The sequence below is a fragment of the Microtus oregoni genome, unplaced genomic scaffold (genome assembly GCF_018167655.1).
Source record: "Microtus oregoni isolate MIOR12 unplaced genomic scaffold, Mior012 000148F_ref0000004, whole genome shotgun sequence".
Taxonomy (NCBI): domain Eukaryota; kingdom Metazoa; phylum Chordata; class Mammalia; order Rodentia; family Cricetidae; genus Microtus; species Microtus oregoni.
The window spans coordinates 106,037-120,177 of record NW_024544798.1 but is presented as its reverse complement, the minus strand read 5'-3'; the positions used below and the strand labels follow the sequence as shown (position 1 = coordinate 120,177).

At 48.8% G+C, this 14,141-nt stretch overlaps 1 protein-coding gene across 4 annotated transcripts in view; it reads left to right on the top strand.

Annotated features, from left to right (window-relative positions):
- The first annotated feature begins 6,888 nt into the window (after window positions 1–6,888).
- Window positions 6,889–14,141, top strand: part of LOC121444918 (core histone macro-H2A.1) — a 65,683-nt gene continuing 58,430 nt past the window's right edge. For 3 of the 4 annotated variants that reach the window (XM_041646861.1, XM_041646860.1, XM_041646858.1), the window contains exon 1: window positions 6,889–7,080. The gene's annotated coding sequence lies outside the window, so the exon portion shown is untranslated. The remainder of the gene's footprint in view (window positions 7,081–14,141) is intronic. The other variant, XM_041646859.1, reaches the window with a different exon arrangement.

Genomic DNA, 14,141 nt, shown 5'->3' with positions numbered 1-14,141 from the left:
ACACTTTGTTATCAATATAAAAACAATTTTGAGATACAAACTTCATGAAAGGATCCCAGAGTCCTCGGAGGACCACATTCTAACTACAGCTGCTGAACTGCAGAATCTTTCAAACTGTTTACTGCCCTGCTCTAACCTCGGGGGCAAATTCCCACTTCAGTCTAGAAAGGTCTGTAAGCAACAAAAGAGTTGGTAACACAGTTTCTCCTCCTTCCCATAACCACCCCAGGCGGCCTCCCTGGCTTCTTTGTTATTCTTCAGGAAAGGTAAGCAGTCAGTCTCTCTTCCCCTAAAGCCGGGCATTCATTGCTTAACAAATTTAGGAGTCTGAGTCTTAGAAAACCTGGGAAGGTGTAGGTTGGAAAAGGAAATTGTTGGTGGGTCAAAGTAAGAGACCAAAGGAGGAGCTAAGTGCTCCCCGTGTGGAATGGAACACTGGCTTGCTAGGAGGAGGTGAGAGCAGACAGAACACAGTGGAGAGGTCTGCCACCCTCTCCTGCTTGCCCCACCCACTTTCCCTGAGCACACACACCTTTCTGGTATCCTGGAGACCCACTCTTGCCTTCTGCACAGCACCCAAGGGAAATAGGTTGTTTACTGCAAAGACATGGGAGATAATCTCAAAGATTTGTTTTGCTCACATCTGAGCATTGGGGATACAGTCTTAGAGGCAGTGTCAAAAGGTCAGAGATCCCTCGTATAAAGGACTTCTAGCCAAAGTGGTCAGATGGCTCAGGGGAGACATCAAGGTGTGTAGCCAGTGGGTGGGGTTAAGTGCCCTCCGTGTCCTCAACACTTCTCGCCCCCTCAAAATGATCCAACCTTTGTGGATCTGAGGGTCAAACTGAGGCAGACCTGGAAGGGGAAAGGGGGGAAGAGCACAGCCACCATCTGTTAAGTACACAATGGCTCCCACCCCTGGCTGCACCCGGCACCTTCCTGAGTTCTGGTGAGTCAACACAGCTCTCACAAGAGCACTGAGACATGACTTGACTTTTCACTATTGATTTTTGCACAAAGTAGCGCAACCATGGTATAAACACAAGTCAGCAGTCTATCTAGTGAGCAAATATGATTCAATTCACTACTTCCCAGTCTCGCAAGGGGAACAGCCAGCCCTGATGTGCTCTTGATGTCACAGCAAACAGGTGAATAACTGTTGAGCCTTCGGGACAAATTTTAAAAAATATTCTATGTGACTGAATGAGAAACATGTATGAGGTGCTTCGTTGTCTGACAAACGTGGACGGTCACCTGGAGGAAGAGCGCTCACTACATTCCTTTCCTGAGGGACACGTTTCAAACTGGCACCGTGATGCAGGGCTCTGTCGTGCTTTTGTGGGTCACGGACACTCATGCTTTGTGAGCCCCATCCTTTGGGAAAAGGAAGGGAAAACTTCATTTTGAGATCTTGCTGTCATGAAGGCAAATTATTACTATTATCTGTTGTTTTCTTCCATTAAGAAAGGACCTAACCTTCATTTTCTTCTGATTTTGAAAGAAATGATGTTTTTGTAGACCCCCAAAGACCCACAGGCTTTGCTGTAACTCCTTAGGATGGGCTGAGCAGCTTTGAGACACCTCGTTCTACAGGCACGATTCCCTAAGAGGAAGTGTTCATAGGCTGTAACAATGTATCCGTCTTTTTACCAATGCAGGTTGTTTTTGTTTTGAGACCGGATCTCACCATGAACCCTTAGCTAGCTTGGAACTTCCTGTGAAGACCAGGCTGGCCTCCAACTAACAGAGATCTACCTGCTTCTGTCTCCTGAGTGGAATTTGCGGGGGTGGGGGTGGGTGGGTGAACAAAGCAGTTATTTCAAGGAAAACCCATGTGACATTACTGTTTCCAACAATCTGGTTGAGCTTTTGAGCAAAAAAATACAAATTTGTTTACCACCATGAACCTGACAACTTTCCCCGGTCTGAAAAAAACCCTCACGGGGCCTCTGCTGCTTAGTTTCTGTCAACTTAATCCGAAGGGTCCCCTGGGAAGAAGAAACCTCAGTTGAGGAATTGCCTCTGTCAGTTTGGGGCATGTCTGTGGAGTGCTTTCTTAACTGCTAAATGACAAGAGGGGCCCCAGTGGCACCTTGGGCAAAGCGGGCCAGTAGTATAAAAAGGTTACTGAGTGGGAGCGGGCTTCAGTCCCTGCCATGAGCAGGCCATGAACAGGTACAGTACCTGTGTGCGCCATGAACTGTTTACCAGAAATCCATCCTAAGTAATTCAGGGAGTTTGCTTCGTCCAAATGACCCAATCCTGTGCAGCTAAAAGGTCCCTTCCAGACATAAGACCAATGCTTTGTAATGTACATGCCATCAAAACTGGTTTCAGATTCTACATTGCAATAATCTTCAAGAAACTATTACTTTTTAGGGCTAGAGATGGCTCACTGATTAAGAGCACTTGCTCTCTTCCAAAGAACCCGAGGTTTGATTTCCAGCACCCACATTAGATAGTTCACAACTACTTGTAACTCAAGTTCCAGGAGCCTGATGCCTGCTTCTGACTTCCATGGGCACCTGCATGCATGTGGTATATACACATACACTCGGGCACATGCATACATATAAAATAATAAAGAACTCCTCAAAATATTATTGAACTTGAATACAGTATCAAGAAAGTATTTGCAAAGGCTATTTAAACCCTCTATTCCAAATACACATCTATATCCACAAAGCTGATTCATCAAAAGTGCATATAGCAGCTGATTGAACACAGAAGATGCTAGAATGTAGCTCTATTAAATCAGGCATTCAAGAGGAGTTCAAAATCATGGCACAATGTCACTCTTCTTGCTAGCTTTTTAGTTAATACAAGTATTTTTTATAACTGTTTCATTATTGTGTTATACATATGCTAACATTTTTAAATGAACATTTTGCTGAATATTTATTTTTTCTCAGTTTTAGTTTAGTTTTATGGTACTTTTTTGGCAGAAAGGACTTGAATGTAGGGCCATGCACTTGCTAATTAAGGTCTCTATCACTGGGCTACATCCTTAAACCTTAGCAGAGACTACACACACACACACATTTTCATATAACCAGGTCTCTTCAGGGTCTTCGGTAGTTTTTAAGAGTGTCAAGGGGTTCTGAATGCACACAGTTTGAGAGCTGTAGCTATAGGAAAACTCTCTGGGAAAATACTCAAGTAGAACCATTAAGTTTAAAAGCAGGTGCTGAGCACCGGAGTGGAAACCGTTCACATTTAATATGAATCAGATTTAGGGAACCCGTGTAACTCAGCAGACTTTAAGGGAAACATTCTTTCCCAGTGAGTGCTTAGAGTGATACTTATCTTTACAACGTTTTTATTTTTGTAGTTTCCATGATGAACACACATTTATCTTGCAGTGTGTGTGTGTGGGGGGGGGGTAAAGTCTTTAAAAATTAAGAGGAGCATCTGTGTGTCTCCCTGAGCCAGACTGGGAAGAGGGCAGATCACTGAGAGAGAGGGTGGGGCACACGGTGGGGGGAGAGAGGCAGGTAAAGGCTTGCTGCACTGGACAGTACAAGAGTCTTACTGTATTCTTATGTAGTCTGTGTCAAGAGCATGCTGGGGTTCCAGGGGTGAAGGTGACACAAGATGGCCTCTTGAGGGGGGCAGGCTCTGACTTTACCTGGTGGCCACCACAGAACTAAGGTGCTTGCCCAATGATTCAGAGGGGGATCTAGCGACAAAGAAGGTCAGCCCTCTGGCTTCCCCATTTCTGCTCCCTAGGCACCCTGAATGCTTTGTTTGGGATTCGAAGTGTCTTCATTTCCTCAGCTTTTCTCCTGTCACGGCGAGTCTTGATTATATCTTAATTGCCAATTGGAACAGATTAAGAAGTATCTAAATTAGTAAAGTGTATCTTTGGGAGGAATAAGAAAGAAGGAAGATCTGCCATGAATCTGGGTGGCATCGTACCATGGGCTGGCAGCCCAGACGGAATAGAAGAGGGAGGAGAGCACCAGGGAGGCAGGCAGTCTCTCTGCATCCTAGGTATACAAGGTGATGAGTGGCTCCAGCAAGCACTCCCTGCCTTGATGTTCTGAAACTGTGAGTTGGGATAAATCTTCCCTAATTTGCTTCTTTTAATTCAGTCACAACATGACCAACATGGAAATATGATATATGAGAAGTTAATCTGACTGCGTAGTGCAGATACCTTTAGAACTAGATCATGGGAGGAGATATACAGCTTGAAGATGTAGGCTAGTCACACCCTGTAAGCAGCATTTAACAGACAAATTCTGGTCGAAGCTCACAAGACCATAATGGATATTAATGTGGACAAGAAAAACAGTGTTTGTGAACTTTCAAATGACAAGGACTTCATCGGAAACTGAGTCCGTGTTTATCACATTTTGGCACGTAGTTGTGTCTACATTTTGTCTGTGTCCTGAGACATAGAAGACTGGGTTTGAACGATCAATTAATCTGATGGCGGAGGACTCAAGGCAGCACTGAAGTGTGGCATGGGTGTTGCTCGATGCTTTTAGCCAGGTTTACAGTGAGAATTGGAAGAAAATCCCGAACAGGAAAGATTTGAGAAACTTGCACCTTGGTCAGAAAAGTCAGCGTCAAAAGCTGATAAAGACATGGTTTCTAAGGAAACCAGAGCTACTAAGGAGAAGCCAAGAGCTTTGTATTAGGACAACAGAAAGGATACCTTGAAGGCATCTCGAAGATCAGCCAGACTTCCCCTTGATAGGAGTGTGCTTAGCAGTTCCCAGCTCACACAAGGGCACCTGGAGAAGTGTTTGGTTGTTTTCAGCTGCCTGGGCACTCAGAAAGTTGAGAAACACTGCCGTAGGGGCTCACAGTTAAAGAGTTTGCCTCAAGTGTCAAAATTTTGGACTTGAACTTTTGAACAACATTGGGATATTAAGACCATGGCCACTTGTGTCTTTTGCATTATGAGATGACACTGGCCCTTTAGCCCCCAGAGGCAAACAATATGGCTTAAATATGACGCCCGCCCTGACATGTCCACTGTTGAAAGTATGGTCTTTAGTTGGTGATGTTGCTTGAGGAATTCTGAGAAGTTTTAGGGTATGAGTCCTCGTGGGAGGAATTAGGTTACAAAGGGCTCATTACTGTCCTGGCTCCCTCTCTCTCTTTGCTTCCTGTTTGCCATGGGATGAGTAGCCTCGGCCATGTGCTCTGCCACTTTGATGTTCTATTTCACAATATGCCCTAATCATTAGGGCTGTGGACTATGGGTTGAAACCTCTGACATTTAGTAAAACAAAACAAAAAACAAAAACCCTTTCTTCTTTAAATTGTTCCTCTCAAATATCTGTTACAGTGACAGAGAGTCTGACTAATGTGTTTTCCCTTCATTTTCTGGACTCCATTTTCATACTCTGCTCCATAATAGTTTTAGACATGCTCCTGCCTCAGAGCCTCATGCTTGGAACACTCCTCTCCAACAACCACATGGTTTGCTTGCCCCCTTTATTCCTTCAGGCCTTTCCTTGAATGTTTCTTTCATACTGAGCCTTTTGTTTTGAGACAGGGTTTCTCTGTAGCTTTGGAGCCTGTCCTGGAACTAGCTCTTGTAGACCAGGCTGGTCTCAAACTCACAGAGATCCATCTGCCTCTGCCTCCTGAGTGCTAGATGAAAAGTGTGCTCCACCACTGCCTGGCTGGGCCATCTCTTGAAAACAAATTTACTTATTTTAATTCTCTGTGCATGAGTGTTTTGCCTGCACGTGTGTAGGTGCTCCACATGGTGCCTGGTACCCATGGATGTCAGAAGAGAACATTGTATCCCCCCAGACTGCAGTTATCAGGACCACACGAGTGCTGGGAACAGAACCCGGGTCCTCTGTAAGAGCATGAAGTGCAGTTAAATACCGGGCCCTCTCTCCAGCCCCAAGACCGCCTCTTAAACACACCCTGTCTCATCTTTCCTATTAATTTCCTACCCCCTTTCCTCCCAGGATTTATATTCTGTAATACATGATTTCTTTGTCTCTTGCTTTTCTTTCCCCACCAGACTGCAACTCTAGGACGTCAGGGACTTTTGCCTATTTTGTTCGTCACTTCGTACCTAACACTTAAACTTATGCATGGTGCAAAGTATGTCCTAGGTATTTACCTGAAAAATGAAAGCCTGGATGACAGGTATCAGTGCTTTGTGTCGCTTGAAAATTATACGTAAGGGGTGGAGAGCTGGCTCAAATGTTAAAGACTAAGGGTCATAATCCAAATACCTACTGCTATTCTAGCGCAGCCCGAGCTGGGGGGGGGGGGCTGTCTTTAGTTCTGTAGATGGACTTGGATGTCTTTTTCTGACTGCTCTCCCCTCCTTAATACATGTGTAAGAAAAGTGTCATTGCTTATACCAGTAAATCTCCACTTAGAGCCAAGAGCCAACAAACGTTTGCTTAGTGGAGGTAGCTGACCGATTCCATGAACAAAGCAAGATCGGACTTTGAGGCCATCTGTGAAGAAACCCCACTGATCCAGGGAGTTGAGATGCAGCGGCGGATCCGGGAGCACGCATCGGGTTGGCTTGTGGCGCCGGGGGTTTGCACTGACTGGGGAGAAAAAGATCCCTGGTAACAACAAATATGCTTTCCCCGTCTTTGTCTTTGTAGAAGACGCTCCTGGGCTTGGGGCTGTGCAAGCCACACAGTAGGTGCTCACTGAAGACACAGGCTGCGATGCGCCCTGGACGAACATCTTCCTAAGACCTGACTCCCGCAGCTGGCGCGCGCGGACCCACGCCTGGGGACAGGGCGGGCCGGCAGGCCTGGGTGCAGCCCAGGCTAGAACCGTTGACGTCCAGGACCCCGGCGCAGGCCCGGGGTCAAGGCCGGGGCGCTGGGCAGCGCGGGGAGGGGTGGCCGGACGCGCGAGGCCGGGAAGGGATGTGACGAGCGGCGCGCTGTGCATTGTGGGAATCCCGGGGCGGCCGCGAGTGGTTCCAGTTCACTGGTTCCAGCGGAGCCGGGCGGAGGGCGCGAGCGCGGGACGCGCGGGCGGGAAGCGAGGAGGCGTGGGCGGGCCGGCAGGAGTGCGGAGCGGAGCAGCGCGAGCGGCCGACAGGGCTCGGGCCCCACACCTTGCAGCCGCCCGGTAAGTGCCGCGCGGGCCTCGGAGCCGCAGGCTGCCGGTCCGCACCGTCTGGGCCCCGCGCGCCCTCCCGCCGCCGCCGTGCGCAGCGGCCCTGCTTGGTGTCCGGGAGAGCTCGGGCGGGTGCCCCCGGTCAGTGGGCTGCACGGAGCCCGCCAAGGCCCTGTCCGAGTAGTGCGCGGGTCCGGCTGGTTTTGTTCGGAAAGCAAACCCGGAAACCAACTTCTCTTGGAGACGCACCCCTGTCCCCGCCGGGGCGCTTTGTGGGAAAGGGGCCGTTTGGGTTTCCTCCTCGGGCGGTAGAACCAGAGCTGATGCGGGCCCGAGGACACCGAGGCCCGGAGGCCCTGACTGGCCCGTCCGCCCCGGGCTCGGAGCTGCTGTGCTCGGAGTTGTACTTGGTCGCGCGCCGCCGGCCCGCGCGTGTCCTCCCGGGCACAATAAGTGAGGCGCGAGCCTTGGGCCGTTGTGTGGCCGGCTGGAGGGGACCCGCCGCGAGGCCTGAGCAGGGGAGGCCCGGGGACCACTCGAGGACCGAATCCCAGGCCGGGGCGGGCCGGAGAGGAGCCACGGAAGCCCCGCTGCTCTCGCTCGCCTTTTGTTTGCTTTGTGGTGGGGAGGTGTTATTTTAAGGTGATTCCGGAAGGCCGTAGGCTCCCCGCGGGCAGAGGGACAACTGAGAAGTCTCTGGGGGTGGGGCGGGTGGAGATGGAAGGTGCGGGATGCTGCTGGCAGGGTCACCTGACAACAGGTGTGCAAGATGATGAGCCCTGTCCCCCCCCCCCATACACACCTGCAGTGACCGCTGATAACTCACGTTGCTGAGCCGAGCAGAAGATCGCTTGAAAGAGTTTTAGGGGACGTGTTTTTCAGAGTTTGAAAGTGACTTTTGAACGAGCAGTTGAGACAGACCTTGGCTGCAACAATTACAATCATTACGAAGTCTTTGTAAGATTTTAATGATCCAATAAACTGCTTAGAAGAATAGACAATTAGAAGGGTTCTCCTGCTCGCTTTCCTCCTTGCTGACACCTCTGTGGTTTGAGGTTTTACTGTTAAAAGAGAGGAAGTGTTTTGTTTCCAGTCTCTGCTGCAGGGAGTCCCAGTTTGGGGCAGTTTTATGCTGTAGTGCAAGACTCGGGAGCAAACTTGGGCATCTCTACTAACCCCCCTGCCACCTTCAGTTCCTGCTCTGCAGGCACAGATGCCATTAGCACCGAAATGGACAGTTGGTGCCTGCTACTGTCCACAGTCGGGCAGCAGCAACTCGGCTCACACACACCCTCTGACTAGATCACCTTTTTCGATTTGTGGGGGTTTCCCCTCAAGGATAATGAAACTCCTGAGACTTTAGACTTTCTCCCTTTCTCGTTTTGCTGTGAATGAGGGCCATAGTTTTCACGTGTTGCTGTTAGTGCTGATCCCTAGGTAAGGTGTGGGGGAGGGGGAGGTGGACACTGATAGTTTACATATGATGAGGCAGGGAGAGCTCACATTGTAGTAACTGAGAACTGTCAGCACAGTCATGCGTGATGCCTCCACATTGGCTTGATTTTTACCAAATGGGCCAGCGTCACTGGTACCATGTGCCATGTGCTTGACTCCTAGGAAGAGCCAGTTTTTTCCTCCCCCAGTGACAGGCTTGGAGCTGATGATACCCCAAGTTGATTAAAGACTTACTTGAAAGAATAAACTGGAAAACCCAGATAATTTCTCTGTGATGTTCAGAGATGTACAGTAGCATTTGGTTCTTGATGGGCTCTGAGCCTGTTCTTGGAACACGGGATGGGAAGGGGTGGTGGGAGTAGGAGGGAAGCCTACCCATCCTGAGCCCCTCCCCCAGCCAGTATGCTTATGGTTAGTGGCTCGTGCCTCAGGTCTTCTGAGTGCATCTGAGTAGATCAACTCTTCATTCCAGAGAGGCCTGTGGCTTGTTTGCTGAGAGCAACCCCACCTGGTTGGTCTTGCAGTCACTAGTATGTCCCAGGAATCTGTTCTGGGTTAGGTAATTTCATGAGCAAGAAATGTCCAGCCCTTGTACTGACTGTAGGAGATGCAAGCAGGTGAGTGGCTCTGAGGAGACCAGTGGGGGAGGGACAGTTGGGTTAGTGGGACTGAGCTCTAGTGGCCTGAAAAGATCAAGGGGAAGTTTGCTGCACAAAGAAGGACAGATGGGGGCCAGTGTCTGAGGACTGAGGAACCACGTGTGCCGATTGTAGAAGACAACAGTGGAGGACCTGGAGGTACAGCCAGAGGTTTAGGATGGCACTCTAGGGACAGGGGACAGGCAGGCAAAATCACAAGGAATCCTCATCAGAACCACAGTTGATCCTAAGAGCAGTCCGGAGCCACCAAGGAGCTCTGAGCAAGGGAGGAGAGCAGTGGCCAGAGATAGTCTTGTTTGGTTGGGATGCCTGTTTAGCAAACAGCCAGAAGCTTCCAGACATCCGCTGACTGGGTTCCTGCCCTCTTAAGGTCACATTTTCTTCTAATGGCTTTTTGGAGGAGCTGTCTTGGAATTTAGCACAACCTTTAGAAGGGAGAGGAAGCAAGTGGCAGTGTTGCCCTCACAATGCAGGACTGCCTTCTCCTTGTGCCACTCAGGAAGCACACTGTAGGGCATATTCAAGGGTGAAGTTTCAGGCCCAGCTACAAGCCATCTCCTGCTTGTGATTGACCCTTGGGTTCGGGGTGTGCTTTTTCCCCACTGCTGGAAGCTGGACACAGAGCAACACATGTGTACTGGGACTGCTTCTGTTTGTAGTCCCGCCTTTGGTTGCCAATGATTCATTATGTGACTTAGTGTTTGATGAACACAGAGAGATTTTTCCTGATTGACTAGAGTACAAAGACCAGTCTCTGTTCTGAACCAATCAGAATGCAGCTTGGGTCGTGTAGCAGCCATGTGCCTCTGGGGACAGGACAACAGTGCCGCTGTTAATAGTCTGGCAGGAAAGGAATATGCAGGAGAGCGTTGCAGACAGGATTGCCATCAGAGTGGAGCCCCTCTGCTTTGCCTTCGTGATCAGCGCTGACAGGTGATCTCTACTGGATACAAGCATCTGCTCAACTGCAGGGAATGGAGCAGGTGGCCCTCATTGAAAGTGCCTTAAACACTTCATTTCAGAGTCCTCCATGCCTAGGTCTAGGACTCAGGTTCTCTGACACAACTCCCCAGTGGTTCTAACCAATAACTTCATTCGCAGTCAATACACATATATTTGAAGCTTAGAAAATGAAATGGATCATTCCTGCGATTTGGGTGCCCTGATTGGTTACATATACAGCCAACAACCTGCAAGCTGTATGCGTCCTAGGGTAGCATGAATGTGGTCCAGCACTTTGTAGATGCTAACTTCATGTTGTTCTGTTAAAAGCGTTGGTCACCCCTGGTAAAGGCTGTCTCTGCTATAGCATCAGTGGGTCGGTGTCTTGTAAGTGTGAAGATTAACATTTCCTCTGGCCAGTATTCGTCAGAATAGTGCTGAGAAGAAAGGCAGACAGGGTCAAAGATTGTTACAGCCATAACCCTTTGTGGGACTTGTGTCTCATCCATCAGGACATGTTAACTTCCTGGGAACTCCCAAGGTGGCACAAACTCCCCTGACTTTTGAAGTTCTCAACTTTCACAGCTACTTGACAGATGGGTCTTGACAAATGGTATATGGAATAATCCAAAGATTACTGATGTCCCACTAGCCATGGCTGAGTCTGTAGCCTTTGGACATGCTGCCCTGTTCTCTTTGGTGTAACTAAACCAGTTATTCACTGTAACTAAACAGCCAGACAAGATAGCAAGCAGGGATATAGTGGCAACCAGAGGAAATTGGCTTGGGATACCAAGATGGCTAAGAAAACAGGTGCTGATGATACATTGTAGCAAGTGTTGAGGCGTTCCGATGATACAGTGTAGTGAGTGTTGAAGTGTGCCGATGATACAGTGTAGCGAGTGTTGAGGTGTGCCGATGATACAGTGTAGCGAGTGTTGAGGTGTGCCGATGATACAGTGTAGCGAGGGTTGAGGTGTGCCGATGATACAGTGTAGCGAGTGTTGAGGTGTCCTGATGATACAGTGTAGCGAGGGTTGAGGTGTGCCGATGATACAGTGTAGCGAGTGTTGAGGTGTCCTGATGATACAGTGTAGTGAGTGTTGTGGTATGCCGATGATACAGTGTAGCGAGTGTTGTGGTATGCCGATGATACAGTGTAGTGAGTGTTGAAATGTGCCGATGATACAGTGTAGCGAGTGTTGTGGTATGCCGATGATACAGTGTAGTGAGTGTTGAAGTGTGCCGATGATACAGTGTAGTGAGTGTTGAAGTGTGCCGATGATACAGTGTAGCGAGTGTTGAGGTGTACCGATGATACAGTGTAGTGAGTGTTGAAGTGTGCCGATGATACAGTGTAGCGAGTGTTGAGGTGTGCCGATGATACAGTGTAGTGAGTATTGAGGTGTGCCGATGATACAGTGTAGCGAGTGTTGAGGTGTGCCGATGATACAGTGTAGCGAGTGTTGAGGTGTGCCGATGATACAGTGTAGTGAGTGTTGAAGTGTGCCGATGATACAGTGTAGCGAGGGTTGAGGTGTGCCGATGATACAGTGTAGCGAGTGTTGAGGTGTCCTGATGATACAGTGTAGTGAGTGTTGAGGTGTGCCGATGATACAGTGTAGCGAGTGTTGAGGTGTGCCAATGATACAGTGTAGCGAGTGTTGTGGTATGCCGATGATACAGTGTAGCGAGGGTCGAGGTGAGCCGATGATACAGTGTAGTGAGGATTGAGGTCGGATCAGAATGGTGAACAGGGTGGAAGGGAGGATTGAAAAAGCATTTGAAGAGAACATGACATTGAAAAGAATCACTGAATATATTAGAAGGAATTGGCAGAGGGAAATTATCATATAAGGATTTATTTATTTATTGCTGGGTCCCCAGGAGCTATAGCAAGAATAACTGAGTAAGTTGGACTGGGGATGCTTTAGTTGCTAGAAATAAAAGATTGGGGAAAGAAAAGATGCTCAAAACTTTGTGCCTCAGAACTGACCTCGCCAGGATGTCAGCAGGGACAGAAAGCATGGCCACAATAGCATGGTGAGCCCCTTGATGGACTTGCATCATCCGTAGAAGACACAGGCCCCTCTAGGGAGGACAGCGGGTGTGGGGAGGGTGGATGGGAGTGAAGGAGGTTGCTGTAGGAAGGTGTGCCGGGCAGGTGGCAGATCTCTACAGCACTTCCCTTCCTGTCCCTCCTGGAGAAAGAGGGCTTCTTGTCGTGTCCTCCCCTCCCATGGAGTCCTCACACCAGCTTTCTGCTCCATCTGTGCTCTGAGGACAGACTGTACTATCCCAGTACACCTTCCTTGTCAAGCAGCTTGCGAGTAGAAATTGCCTTTTCACTCATGTGCTGTTTCTCCACAAGTTTTTCTTTGGGTAAGTTTTGGGTTTCTGCAAACGAGGTGCATGCTTGCTGTGATTAGCCTGGAGATGAAGGAGCTACAGAGTGAGCTCCTCTGTCTTGGTACTATGATGAGCTTTCAGAGGTGGGCTATTTTATAAAAGAAAGGGGTTTTGGAGGTAAGCCTTCATCCTGTTACGGTCCTGAGGTTGTGTAGAGTATCAAATGGTGTGGGACAGGGATTGTGTGTGTGTGTGTGTGTGTGTGTGTGTCTGTCTGTGTCTTAAACTCTCTTCTTCCTTTAAAGGCACCAAGATTGACTCATGCGGATTCTTGTCTAGTGACCTTACTCAATCCTAATCATTTCCTGAAGGCATCACCTCTAAACGTACTGCCAGATTAAGTGTCTATCCTCTGACCACCCAAAGCTGTAGGAAGTATCCCAGAGTATAGGGATGTGACCCAGAGATCCCCTAGGATGAGTGGCAGGAGCTTCATGTCCTAGACTGGTGACAGCTCAGGGATGGCTAGCATGCAGTATATCCGGGTGCATTTTCAGTGTCTTCAGAGTGTTTGGGACCCTCTGGATTCTTCTGGATGGATCCTCCTGGATGGTTAGCACAGCAAGGAGAGAGATTCTTCGATGCCCAGAAGAATAGCAGTGGTGTCCTGAGAAGAGACTGAGTGCTTGGAAACTCTTGTCCACGATGTTGGACTGTCCTTCCCTCAGATCAGACTGCAGTAGGACACAGGTTATATTGGACTTGCCGCTCAGACCGTGGCTTCAGAGTCAGCTTTTAGACTGGCTTGTCATGGTCCATCACAGCCCCTCTTGTGGTTCCATAGAGATGTGTAACTAGGTTCTGACTGATAGCTCACAGTCAGTAGTGGTGTGCCCATTTTCAGGCATGGCCCCTCAGACTATATGTTATCCTCCATAGCAACAGTGGGAGACAGGCATGAAAGATGACAGAACCACAGATGGGAGGGGTCGGGATCTATGTGTCATGGAGATGCGACTACCAGTCATGGAAACCATTTCTGAACCTTTTTGTATTTGCTTTTCTGCTGCCATCTTGAACTATCTGAGACTAGGTAACTTCACAAAGAAATTGACTTAGCTCACAGTTTCGAAGGTTTGTGGGTATGGTGCCAGCCTCAGCCTAGCTTGGATGAGTCCCTCCTGATGCATATTACAGTGCTTTGAGGAAGGGGTCGGTAAGCATGATCCTCTCTGGTTAGAGAGGAAGGCAGAGGAGTCTGGAGGAGCCAGTACTAGAGTCCCCACTAGCTCCACATCATAAAGTCAATGTCCCTTATCACCAAAATGGAGTCTACTTTAACACTTGAGTCTAGGCGGTGTCACGTCTAAACCATAGCAGGAATTTTTATGAGTGAGAAATAAGTTGTAGGGAATTACCTAATGGCAGTTTGGCAGTGGTGCCCTGTCCAGAACAAGCGTCTCACTAAAGAGTTGCCTTTTCTTAGGTGTCCTGTGTCTTGGCTCACAGTTGAGCAGTGACTCGGAGTGTCAGCCCACTTCCTCACACACTCAACCAGTTTTCCTATCAGTTCTTTATGGTCCTTTTTACCATCACCTCTAACAGACAGAGGAAAAGATAAGGTTCAGAGGGATTAAGTCACTTGACCAAGGCCATATGCCTACTGGT